General features: G+C 45.7%; 1 non-coding gene across 1 annotated transcript; it reads right to left on the bottom strand.

The window, feature by feature from the left end:
* Window positions 1–9309: 9309 nt before the first annotated feature.
* On the bottom strand, window positions 9310–9508 carry LOC122942735. Its single transcript, XR_006390675.1, has one exon. It is a non-coding gene; the product is annotated as a U2 spliceosomal RNA (small nuclear RNA).
* Between the last annotated feature and the right edge of the window lie 3657 nt (window positions 9509–13165).

The following is a 13165-nucleotide window of genomic DNA, read 5'->3' as shown; positions in this document are numbered from 1 at the left end:
TAAACTACCCTGTGTGTGGTTCCGGTCGCAGTTCGTCACACACTTACTTGCGGTCAATCGGCGGTCCACTCCCTACGCTTTTAGCCTATCGACTGTACGGACTCAAGTTAGACTGTCAGTGTGCTGAAGGTGGCTGGGGGGCCTGTTTGCGGATTGGCCACTAGGGGCGCTGTGACTGTTTCGGGACGTATTGTGGCCGCGGCGGTCGCAGTTCGTCACATATTGGTAGGCAGCTACTGGGATTCCTTTTTGCATGTGTTTAGAACATCTGAACAGAGATTAACTAATTTACCTCTGTCAGAACCAAACCAATTTGGTGGTGGTGTGGCTGAGTGCAATACATTTATCTGTGTGTACAGAGAGACTGTGTAGTCCTGTACCCTCCCCGAAATCTTGTTTTCTTTATCTATCTTTTATTTGGCGTGAAAATGTCCGGGGAATACAAGAAAATGGCTTTGGCAGATCTGGAAAATCTGTGCCAAGAACGGGGCATTGAAGTCGGTCGCAAGACGAAGACCGACCTGATAAAAGACTTGTTCCGATGGGATAACCAACAACTGCGGCTGTTGGATGTGTCTACTGCAGGAGACACCGGCCCATCTGACTCAAGTCCTGAGGAACCGGAGACTGAGAATCCTGACTACTCGGAGGGGGAACATCCTGCGGGCCCTGTTGGCCCCCCAGCGCAGTATTTCAGTACGGATGCCAATTTTTCTTTAAGTACTCGCCCGGAGCCGGCCAGTACCGGACTATCTATTTGTACGGACCCTATGATGCAGCAGGCCCTCCAAAAACTAATGGACACTGACCCGGTAAAGTACCTACAGTACATGGCTGAGCGCGAAGAAAGCCAACGTCGGCATGAACTGAGCATGGCCAGAATACATCAACCCAGCCGAAGCTCATCACCCAACTTTCCTGCGGAAGGAGCAGCATCACACGTGAGTGCAAAATTTTAATTTGCTCCCATTGAAAAGGACACTGACATAGACTTGTTTTTGCGATCCTTTGAGAAAGCCTGCCGTCAGTATCGTCTGCCCCAAGAGCAGTGGGCCAGACACCTGACACCCCTGTTGCGCTACAAAGCGCTGGACGCGTTTGCGGAGTTATCCATGGAGCAGGATGAAGATTATTCCGCCATAAAAGACGCTATCATTGCTAAATACCAGCTGACCCCTGAAGTCTATCGGAAAAGGTTTAGGTCCTTACAAAAGGATCGTACGGACTCTTATCCGGATGTGGTCAGCAGCTTACACACTACATTCCGCTAGTGGACTTTAGGCCTAACAAAAGGGTCTTATGACATCCTAGAGGACTTGATGGTGCTAGACCAGCTTCTTTGTATTTGCCCTGCGGATGTGAGACAATTCGTGCTAGAACGGAAGCCTGCGTCATCAACCGCTGCTGCAGACTTAGCTGAGACTTTTGTCACAACCCGAGTGCCCGATCTGCGTAAATCTGCACCATCTCACTGGAGAGGAGGTCTGCCCAATGTCAGGGCAGACCCCCCTGCCTCTGTGGGCCGTCCACCACAGAGACCACCAAGTGCAGCTACTGCTTCCAGACCTGGGGCACCTAATGGAATCACCTGTCACTACTGCCGCAAGCCTGGACATATGAAATTCAACTGTCCTGAGCGGAGACAGCCACAGCCAGCATCTGAACCACCTGTACCTTGCCCACGACAGACACAGCCAGCCAGCGCATCCCAGCGTGAACCATCATCTTCAACTGTTTTGTTCGCCAGTGGGGAGGAGATTCACCCCATCACCAGCAATCACCAGCTTGTTACAGTGAATGACCAGCTAGTCACCGGTTTCCGGGACACGGGAGCCGATGTCACCCTGGTGCATCCGCACCTTGTGCCCACAAAGGACATCATTCCAGACAAGTATCTCACCCTCACTGGGGTGGGGGCACTCTTTCTCACATTCCACAAGCCCGGGTTTCCATCGACTGGGGGGTGGGTGTTCAAGAAAAGGTAGTTGGTATCCTAGACCAGCTACCAGTTCCTGTTTTGTTGAGGTCCGATCTAGGCAAGCTGGTATCCTGTTATGAACCCGCCACGAACCCCTCGGGATCCCAGGAAGGGGGTCCGCCCTCTGCCCCCACCCAGGTGCTTGGCACCCGGGGGTTGAATGTATCCAATATTAATGTTGATGATATGCATGACGTACCTGCTAATGTGATTTCTACATGTGATATTGAAAATGCTAATCTGCCTTGCTCCGAAGTCATACCTGTCCTAGCTGTGACTCGGAGTCGGGCCACCCAAAACTTGAACTCAGAACAGGGGGAAGAGGCTCCGGTCTCCTCCCACTCCTCTGACCCCAGGGAGGGTGACTGTCAGCCACAGGCCTCGTACGCCACGGGCCAGCTGGCTGAAACCGATCAGGCGGCCTTCGAGCACGCACTTCAAACCGATCCTAGCCTCGAGGGTCTCAGAAGACAGGCGGATGGGGCCGGGTTCAAAGTGTACTGGGAAGGTGGGAAGTTGTATAGTGAGGCGATACAACCCACCGAAGGCGAAATGACCGTGAGTACCAAGTCGCTTGTGGTACCTAGTGCCTTCCGGGGGCATGTGCTGAAATCCGCACATGACATCCCCTTGGCAGGGCACCTAGGAATTCGCAGGACACTTGACCGTATTCAGGGGCATTTCTACTGGCCTAGAATGAGGATAGATGTCATCAATTATTGTCGCTCCTGTACGGTTTGTCAGAAGGTTAAACGAGCTGGGAATCCACGCAGGGCTCCCCTGTGTCCACTGCCAATCATAAGTGAGCCATTTCACCGAGTGGAATATGTGACGAACTGCGACCGCCGCGGCCGCAAGTAAGCGTGTGACGAACTGCGACCGGAACCACACACAGGGTAGTTTAACTGCCACCACCTTGCAATTTATGGGAGCAAGGAACCCACTATCTAGATAACAGAACCGAGTAGCTTTCTCTTCGGAGAGGCTAGGGTAAGTTTTTGCAGTGTTTGAAAACAGGCATATGGCTAGAGAAATGACTTGGAGGTCATTTATTATATATCTATATACAATACAAATTATCACGATGCACAGTAATTATAACACAATAATCAAGGAAAGTATAGTCCAATAAACAAAAGGGAGAAAAGAAAGAAAATACTTAGTTTCCGCAGAAAAGATGTCTTTTTTTGGTGAAATGGTCCGTTGCAGGGATAAAGTCCAAGAAGCCTTTGTCCAGTGTAATATGCCTACAGCCCACGGGTTCTCTGGCTGAGGCCCTCTTCAGGTGTTGTTAAAAGTGGAGAACTCCTTTAGCAGATTCTAGGTCTTTGTTATAAAGGGTCCCAGAATCAAGGCGGGGAATTGAGAGTCCGCCTGCTGGGCAGGCTGTATTCCTGAGGTGAATGTCAGTTCTGAAATATGGCATGTGCCATATCGCGGGATGTCTCCGCTGTACACAAGTAACAAGCACATATTCACATTCCCCACAAAATATGGAGTTCAGGGATGCAGCGACACCAAATGGCTCCCCCCAGGTGTAGTCTTCACACCTAGCTGTGATATCTCTGCAGAAAGGGAAGCTCTTTTGTCAACCTAAGGAAGCCAGCTGTAATTGCGTTATCTGCTGGGCATCTATTGACTGACTTGAACAAAAGGACTATGTTGTTTTCTGGGTACACAGAAGAAGACGCTCTGAGTAATCAAATTGTAGGTTCTGGGGCCTAGGGAAATAATTACTGTTTAATAGACCTACTGCTCAATAAGGGAGACTAATATTGATAATATTGGGAGGACAGTTCAATATTCTCGCGGATCATCCGTGACATGTACCATCTCACCTGGATAACCAGTGAGTGTTAAATCCAGGAAATTGAATAAGTTTTCCACTGTACACGTGAAGCGTAAATTGTATCCATTGTCATTTAGATAGCCCTGGATGTCTGGGACGGCAGACACATCGCCCGCCCATATGAAGAGCAGGTCGTCAATGTATCTGCTGTACCAGACCAATCCAGGGCCAAATTGGTTATTTAGGTTGTAAATATATTTCTCTTCCCAATACGCCATGGTTAAATTTGCCAATAGGGGTGAAAATTTCACCCCCATTGACACTCCACGTGTCTGGAGATAAAACACCCCATCGAACATAAAATAATTATGTACTAATAGGAATTCAGCAATCTCACATACAAAGTCAATAAAGCCATCATTGTGTCCTGTATACTTATGAATATGAAATTCCATAGCCAGTAATGCGACTCTGTGGGGAATAGATGGATACATCTGCCGTGACCCATTTGACTTCTCGCTGCCATTTGAGATTATACATAGCTCTTAAAACATCCACTGTATCCTTTAGGAAGCCCCATTCACGCCGGACCATTGGCTGTAAGCTATTATATAGCCAATTGCCTAGGCGTTCTGTCATGGATCCTATTCCTGATACTATTGGCCGCAAGGGGGGAGGGTGGAAAATTTTATGAACCTTGGGCAGAGCATGCATTATTGGAGTCACTGGTGCATCCATGCAAAGATACCTAAATTCGGCATCCTCAAAGATACCTAAATTCGGCATCCTCAAAGATACCCATATCACGACTCCTATGAATCAGTATCAGATATTTACTATTAAACTCCATTAACGGGTCCTTTACAAGTCTCTTATACATGGATGCATCAGATAACATATCCAACATTTGTTTATTATGCATGTCCCTGTCCAAGACTACCACAACTCCCCCCTTGTCCGCCATTTTAATCACAATTTCATCACACATTTGTAGCTCTGATAAGGCCTGAATCTGGGAGCGAGTCAGGTTGTCAAGACCTCTGACATCATTCGTCTCTTTCTGTAATCTCCTAAGCTCCTTCTCTAGGACTTCCTGAAAAATATCCATACTGGCAGTACATGACATTACAGGGTAAAAACGGGGATTACATGTTTAAAATTTTTTACCTGTTTTGGCCATCTCCATGATTCCGTGCTCATGCTGGAGCCCCGCAAGACAACATAACGACACTTGTTCCTCGTACAGAAGATCCTTGTACATATTTTCCTCATGTGAAATATCATGGAAATGCCTGGAAACTGTCAAATTGCGTACAAATTTATTAACATCCAAAATAGTATTGAAAATATCAAACTGGGCAGAAGGCGCAAAATTTAGGCCTAATGATAATATATGTTTCTGTTCCCTACTTAATTGTATGCTGGATAGAATCAAAACATTTGAACAGTCATTTCCTATTTTTGTTTTGTCTGAAGTCGAGTTGATCTCTGATACAGCTTTTTTGTGTTTCTGTCCTGCTCGAGTTCTTTGTTTTTTGTACCATTTTCAGCATTAGTTTTGTCCTTATTCATTTTATTTCTTTTATAGGACGGTTTCATTGTTTCACTATCAGGTAACTCCGGGGAGACAGAAGTGGAAACCTCTACCATTGATTCCCGTGTAATATCCGGACAGTCAGAAATATCCACCTCAGATGAAAAACTGACCCGTGACCACCTTTTTTGTGATGTACCTTTTTTAAGTTTTTTCAAAATAGATTTGGACGTAGAACATAGATTTTCTCTTCTCCCCCATTCATAAACCTGATCCTTAGCGTAGTCATGAAGATCTCGCTGGAATTTGGTGTGTATAATTTGCATGATATTATCTTTTAGCTGTATAATCGACACTTGCATTTTTTCCTCCATATTCAAAAATTCGGCACATTTATCATGGACAGCAAGAGATTCTCTGCAGATCTGTATTTCAGACTGTAAAGCAAGCAATTTTTCATTTTCGTATTGAGTGATCAGTCCCATTAATTCACAAATGTATCCGAGAAAATAGTTGTTGGTATTTTCTTAATTCTTAGACCACGCGGGATCATCAACTTTTCAGTGTATTTTGTCAGAGTAGTATAGTCCCACCATATACGAGTCTCTTGAGATAAGTCTTTCCAAGCTGGTCATTTTGAGGTTTGCCAATTCTATATGACAATGAGATACTGCATGATGCACTAAAATCTAGATGTCAAATAGTGTCAAGGAGGGCTCCAACTTTGTCAAGTACCCTGTCACCCTCATTATTCTCATCCCAAAAAAATGCCAACAAGAAATACAACTGGCTTAGTTATAGGGGTTTCACCAAATGTGGTGGCAGCCCCTGCAAAACGCGTACTTACGTTGTTCCAACACAAACCTTTGAGAATTTTGACCACTCTTGTAGCTTTTCAATTAAAAGCTACATTAATTGTAACACCACTGGCGTGGTATACACGATCCGTTGCACAGAAGGTGACCTTATATATGTAGGAAGTACCATACGTAAATTTAAAAATAGGATATTGGAACATCTTAACTATATCACAAAAATATTTCTAATGTAGCAAGACACTTTGTACAAGTTCATGCCCGCAGGACAAAGGGTTTTTGTGCCTTTGCGGTGGAAAGGGTCTTTGCACCTTTGAGAGGTGGTGATCACCACAAAAAACTCCTCCTTCGTGAGGCGTATTGGATATTTAGGCTCAACAGCAGAGTTCCTGCGGGTCTGAATTTGAAAAAAAAAAAGCTCATGTATATTTATCAATAATTTGTGGCAAATGTAAGTGAAGAGATGTGTTTCCAAGCTGTTTATATGGATCTCTGTATAGAGGTTTTCTATGGTGTAGGTTTTAGGTCATATAAGTGTTAGTTACCATATGTTTTATAAGGTAGCTTGCTATTCACACAGTGCGTTTTTTTGTAGCCAGAATATTGAAGCCCAAATGTGGAGACAATGGTTGTCTCATGATTAGATGGAAAACAAGGGTTAACTTGGTGAAAAGACCTCAGCGTAGTTTGAAAAGCATCTACAATTTGATGGTGTGTGTTTAGGTAACAGGTGAAAATCATGATCCCTCCCCTTGGGTTTCTGAGAGGAGGGATTAGTGTACATTTAAATTTATGCTCTCCATCGTGATACTTTGTGACGATTAAGGACGATATGTCTGAAACGCGTTAACAATCACTGTATGCAAAGTGGATGTGTCTGCTGTACCATTTATTATAAAAATAAAGGAGAAGTTTTAGAGGACTTTCATTGAATCTGAAGCCGTTTTTTCCTCATATTTTCGACAAGTATAACAGCAAAGCAGCCCGTCTAGTCTAGGCTCTTGAGACTCCTCACATTCAGTGAGGCTACTGTAATCGTCCTGGACATGAGACTGCAATTGTCACATGGAGTCCGTATCTGAATCTGTTATAACGCCCACAGGTGGAACAGGGCTTACCACACACTCAATCATCACAGGGTTAGATAATGTGACCTCTTCAGGCGGTGCTATTGGTTTGGGGTCAAACTTCGGCAGTCTGCTTATTTGTTGTTTAACTGCAACTTGTGGCTCGTCTCTCTTTTCCGGTTTTAATTTCTTCTGCCTTTCTAGGTCCATGTCCTCTACTTCATCTGGTTTTTCCTCTGGCCTGCTAACCAGAGCAGAGGATACCTCCCCCGCTTCGATTGCAGGCCATTTCGAAGAAGACTCTTCCCTTAGAGACATTGAACGACCGTCAAGAGTATCATCCCCACCAGGATCAACGGGGGCTCTGTCCTTTGTTTCACAGCGGGGACAGGTTGTCTCTTCGCCACCTCTGCATAGGAACGAGGTTCCCCTCTTTTAGAGCATGTTCTATACGAATGTACTGTGATCCTACAGATGTTACATCTGCCGTTGCATGCCCCTTTCTATAACACTTCTTGCAAGTTGCAACCGCCTCTTGGCAATTTTCTGCAGTGTAGCCGAAGTTCGGGCATGTCGGGATAAAAAAAAAGTCTGTCCCGGTCTCTGCCAATCAGGAAACTTGAGGGCGGGTGGCAATATCCCCCAATTCCACTGCGGTCTTCCTTAAACTTGACAAAGAATTTGTATTTTCTTGTGCATAGCTTCTCATTATTCATGACTTTATGTGAGTATCGGACTTCTTGACAAAATCTTTGCAGGAATTGTGTAATGTTTTCCAGTGGAGTAAACATATTGCTCATGTGAACTACTAGTGGCTTTTCACCACTTGAATATAGAATCGTAAAAGAAAGTCCTTTTAGCTCTTCATTTTGAAGGTTCTTAATTTCTTTATATAAATTGAAGCAGGCATACTCGGCTTCTAGGGTGAGGATGTAACGTCCAGGTGAGTCTTGTAAAGCCAACATGTCTTCACGCTTTACTTGCAGTATGTCAATCAGGATCTTCCGGACAAAATGACTCAAATTCATCTTCTCCCTTAGCTGTTCGTGGTCTTCAATTTTAATGCAGAAGGGATTCCGGATAAGCTGTTCTCCGGGTTCAGCATAGCGCACTGAGGCCACGTATTTCATTGCTCCAGGAGTAAGTCGGGCTATCCGCCCAAGGGATCCCTGCTCGTTTTTGTGCTGGGCTAAGCCTTTCCCCCAATAGCAGCAGGGGGGTGAAGTCCAGGCAATAAACCTGAACGATCCCCCCAGGCCAAGGAAGAGGGTACCAGCAAAGCCTCCAGGCTAAGTCACCAATCCGATAACCAGTGCACCTTAGCCAAAAAGCCGAGAAGCGATACCCCGTTGGCCTCGACGACCAGGCCGATTCTCCCCAATGCAGAACACTTCTCAAGGGGACAGCCTACAGGCCCCAGCCACATTCCAGGAAGCTTTTCACTCTCACAAACCATCATGCTCCTCTTCGGGTTCGTCATCTGCATAGCACCGCCCAACCAGTGCTTGCCCACTTTTGGCCACGCCTTTTCTTCACACGTATGTCCTGGTGCCAAACAGAAAGGCAGACTGGAGGAGTGAAGAGTAGTGAGAAAAGGAAAAAAGGCATTGTTGATTGTGAAGTCGGGCCCCATTTTTATGTCATCCAGTGACACGTGCAGTGTTCCGTCCATTGTCCAGACAATGTAGGTCCAGCTGCTGCTGATACTACTTTCTTGCCTCCAAGTAATCCAGTTCAGAAGATCCACAATAGGGAGACACAGGCATACTTTACTTACTAATGGACTGGAATAGCAAAATGGTTACATCCAGCCAACTTGCTCCAAACATGCCAATTTCCAGGAACAACAGAGGATCCCATGTGCACAACAGGCCAATCAATCTGTTAATCTTAATTGGATTTGGGGTGTGAGGAGAGTGGGCGAGTTGGTGCCGGAACCTACAGCTGCTGCATTAGGAGATTGACACACTAGATGCAGGTAAGCAGCAAGCAGCACAGCACTGGGCAGAGAGAGGAAAAGCTGAAGTGCAGACTGAGGCAGGACACAACTTTCCACTTGCTTGCTGAAGGTATTAGGAAGGATGCTTGCAATCAATTTCATTCTGTTTTTTTTATACTGGATTAGGAAGGGGTGCACTGGTCCTGGAGGTAGTGCAATACCAGGTCAATGTGTGGAGTGGACAGAGCAAGCTCTTTTTCCATCTCCCTGTTCGAAAAATCCATTTACTATATGGTCCCCAGATAGGGGACATATCAGATATTAAACTGATAAGAACAGATTTTTTTTTTCATTTTCAGCATTCAGATTTGCTAGTTGTGAAATTTGCCACAGGCACAACTTGTTGTTCATTGTCCATTAACCATCAGTTTTTTGGGGGATTACTTAAGATGCTGCTTTGATATTTTTCTAAACTATATATCTTGATGGTATTCTCAATCACAAGATACTGTATTGGTGGGACTATAAGCGCTGGCAAGGTCAAGGGCAATTTTATCAATTTTCTTTTATGGAAACAATGTCCAACTGTATATCTCAAAAAGTATGATTACGTACTATCAGTATTGATGGTTTTGGCACATAAAGTGAAATACTGCAGGTATAAGATTCTTTTAAAATTTGGTATTTCCTTACCTCCGAATTTCTTTAGCTTGTACATGGTTTCCCTTCTTACTTTCTCCATTTTGGAATTGCAGATACTTAACACAGTTTTCTTTTGCAAAAACACTTGACTTAGTTTTTTTTTCTTTTACAACTTCCCTTCTTTCACTCCCTGGACTTTGATAACAGGTAGGTTTACATCTGTCCACTTTCCCTTTACGAAACAATCACATTTTGGTCTGTTTAATTTGAATCCAGAGGCTTGACAGAAGAATTCTGTTACTTGTAGTGCTCTCCTAAGAGATGTTGTGGTGGTGCAGAAAATCGTAACATCATCCTTATATGCACTAGTTTTGACTGTTAATCCACCACCTCCTGGTATTGGTACACCTTTTATCACTTTGTCTTTTCACAGTGTTGCAAGAAGTGGTTCCAACACACATATAAATAGGATTGGATACAAAGGGCAACCCTGTTTTACTCCTGATTGTAAAAAGACCTTGTCAGTTAAAAAATCTTGATGATATTTACATTTTCACAGACACTTTGCCCCAGAATCCCACGTCTGATCTTTGTGGATAACTTTCCCAATAACATGCTTTACGCTATTCACAATGATTTTCGACAAGATTTTGTAGTCCATGTTCAACAAGGTTATTGGTCTCCGGTTCTCTAGATTTTCTTTATCGCCTTTTTTATACAATTTTTTTCTTACAAAATAACTCCTGATAGAATTGTTGGGTTTCTTTCAGCATCTCTTTTGGTTCAGTTTTCCCTGCTATACTTGTAATTTGACTTTAGCAGACACCTGGATGTTTGGCCGAACTTAACAAAAAAGTTTGAGTTCCAGAGCCGAACTTGACCCAGGACCCGAACCCCATTGAAGTCAATGGGGACCCGAACTTTGGAGCACTAAAATGGCTCTAAAAAAGTCATGGGAAGGGCTAGAGAGCTGCAAATGGCAGCAAAATGTGGTTAAGAGCATGGCAAGTGCTCTTCAAACAAATGTGGATAGGGAAATGACTTCAAATAACATAAAATACGTAAAAATAACAATCTTGATCTAGGAGGTGGTGGAGGAGGAGGTAGCCAACACTGGTTTTTAGTTTTGTTTTTTATTAAATATTTTTTTTGTTAAAATTTGGGTAGACCCCAAAACATTTGGAAATATATAAATAAAACAAAGAGAAAGTGCGCTGGAGTACAACAATGGCTGGGTGAGGACGGTATATATGTCTATTCTGCACAAGGTACGGACTAGTCCTGTGGGATCCATGCCTGGTTCATTTTAATGAACGTGAGCTTGTCCACATTGGCTGTGGACAGGTGGCTGCGCTTGTCTGTGATAATGCCCCCTGCTGTGCTAAACACACGTTCAGACAATACACTGGCTGCAGGACAGGACAGAAACTCCAAGGCCATTTGCCCAATTTGGAGACCCAGAAGTTACAGGGGGCAGACCCATCATTCAGTATGTGTAGGTGTGTGCACACATACTGCTCCACCATGTTGCTGAAATGCTGCCTCCTGCTAAGATGTTCCATATAAGCTGGTGTGGCTGGTTGTTGTGGCGTGATAACAAAGCTTTTCCACATTTTGGCCATGCTAACCCTGCCTTCTGAGGTTCTGGCGGTGCCCCAGCTGTGTTAGCGACATCTTCCTCCTCCGTGCCCCTACTGTCAGGTGGAAATGCCATCAGCAGCGCGTCTACCAGCGTGCGCTTGTACTTGCGCATCTTACAATCACGCTCCAGTAACAGAATTAAGGACGGAACGTTGTCCTTGTAACGGGGATCTAGCAGCATGGCCACCCAGTAATCAGCACAAGTTAGAATGTGTCCAACTCGGCGGTCGTTTTGGAGACATTGCAGCATGTAATCGGTCATGTGTGCCAGGCTGCTCAGAGTCAACGACAAGCTGTCCTCCATGGGAGGTGCATCGTCTGTGTCCTCTGTATCCCCCCAGCCACATAAAGTGATGGCCATGAGCTGGTTTGGGTGCCACCTCCTCGTCATCCTCCAGAACTGTGCCCTGGCTGGACAATTGTGTACCTGGCGTATGATAGTGCAGGAACCCACCCTCATAGCCACTTGTGAATGATTTGCCTGAAACCCTTGTAAATGATCCCTCTTTCTCCTCCTCCTGTGCCACATCCTCTTCCATCATCGTCCAAAGCATTTTTTTAAGGAAGCATAGAAGTGGGATAGTAACGCTGAGAACGGCGTCATCGGCACTTGCCATGTTAGTGGAGTACTCGAAACAGCGCAACAAGGCACACAGTTTTCGTATGGAGGCCCAGTCATTGGTGGTGAAGTGGTGCTGTTCCGCAGACTCACCCGTGCGTGCTGCAGCCCACACAGTCTGGCCAGCATGTGCAAGGTGGTGTTCCACCTTGTGGGCACGTTGCATATGAGGCGGTGAGCGGGAAGGCTGAAGTTACGCTGCAACGCTGACAGGCGAGCAGCAGCAGGGTGAGAACGCCGAAAGTGTGCATAAACATATCGGGGCAATTTTTAAGTAACCTCTGCACCAGGCAAGGGATGTGTGTCAAACCAGCTAGGCCCAGAGCTGCTACGAGATTTGGCCCATTATCGCACACCAGCAGGCCGGGCTTGAGGCTCACTAACACCAACCACTCAGGCAGAGTAGGAGGAGCAAGAAACAGGAGGCAAACTGAAGCGCCCAGCAATCCTTGGTGGTGGAAAGACATGCGCCAAACTGCTATCCACCACTGCATTTACTTAGTGTGCTGTTAGGAAGATATAACGTCCCTGACCGTGCTTACTGGTCCACGTATCCGTAGTTAGCTGGACTTTGCCACAGATGGCGTTGCACAGTGCACACCTTATTTTGTCCTCCCACTTGGTTGTGCAGGGAAGGGATGGCTCGCCTGGAAAAGTAGTGGCGGCTGGGCACGACGTACTGTGGGACAGCCACCGCTATAAGGCTTTTAAAACTCTCAGTTTCCACCAGACGGAATGACAGCTTTTCGAAGGCCAGGAATTTTGCAAATGCTGGCATTCAGGGCCAGGGATCGCGGGTGGGTAGGGGGGTACTTCCTCTTCCACTCCAGTGTTTGGGAGATGGAGAGCTGAACGCTTCCGTGGGACATTGTGGAGATGCTTGGTGACCCAGGTAGTGGTGTTGCTGGCAGATCCTGTTTGCGGGGTGGCAGGTGCCACTGTTACTCCAGAGGTGGATGAAGAGGCCGACACTGCAGCATAAGAGGAAGCAGGAGGAGCCATTGACCTTTCTTGGTTTTTGAGGTGTCTACTCCACTGCAGCTCGTGCTTTGCAGGTTGTGCTCAGGTTTAGAACGTTTATGCCTTGCTTCAGGCTCTGATTGCACAGCGTGCAAACCACTTAATCCCGCACCTTTGCATT

This window comes from Bufo gargarizans, chromosome 6 (genome assembly GCF_014858855.1).
Source record: "Bufo gargarizans isolate SCDJY-AF-19 chromosome 6, ASM1485885v1, whole genome shotgun sequence".
Lineage (NCBI taxonomy): Eukaryota > Metazoa > Chordata > Amphibia > Anura > Bufonidae > Bufo > Bufo gargarizans.
The sequence above is the reverse complement of the archived record's forward strand: the minus strand, read 5'-3'. Positions and strand labels throughout refer to the sequence as shown.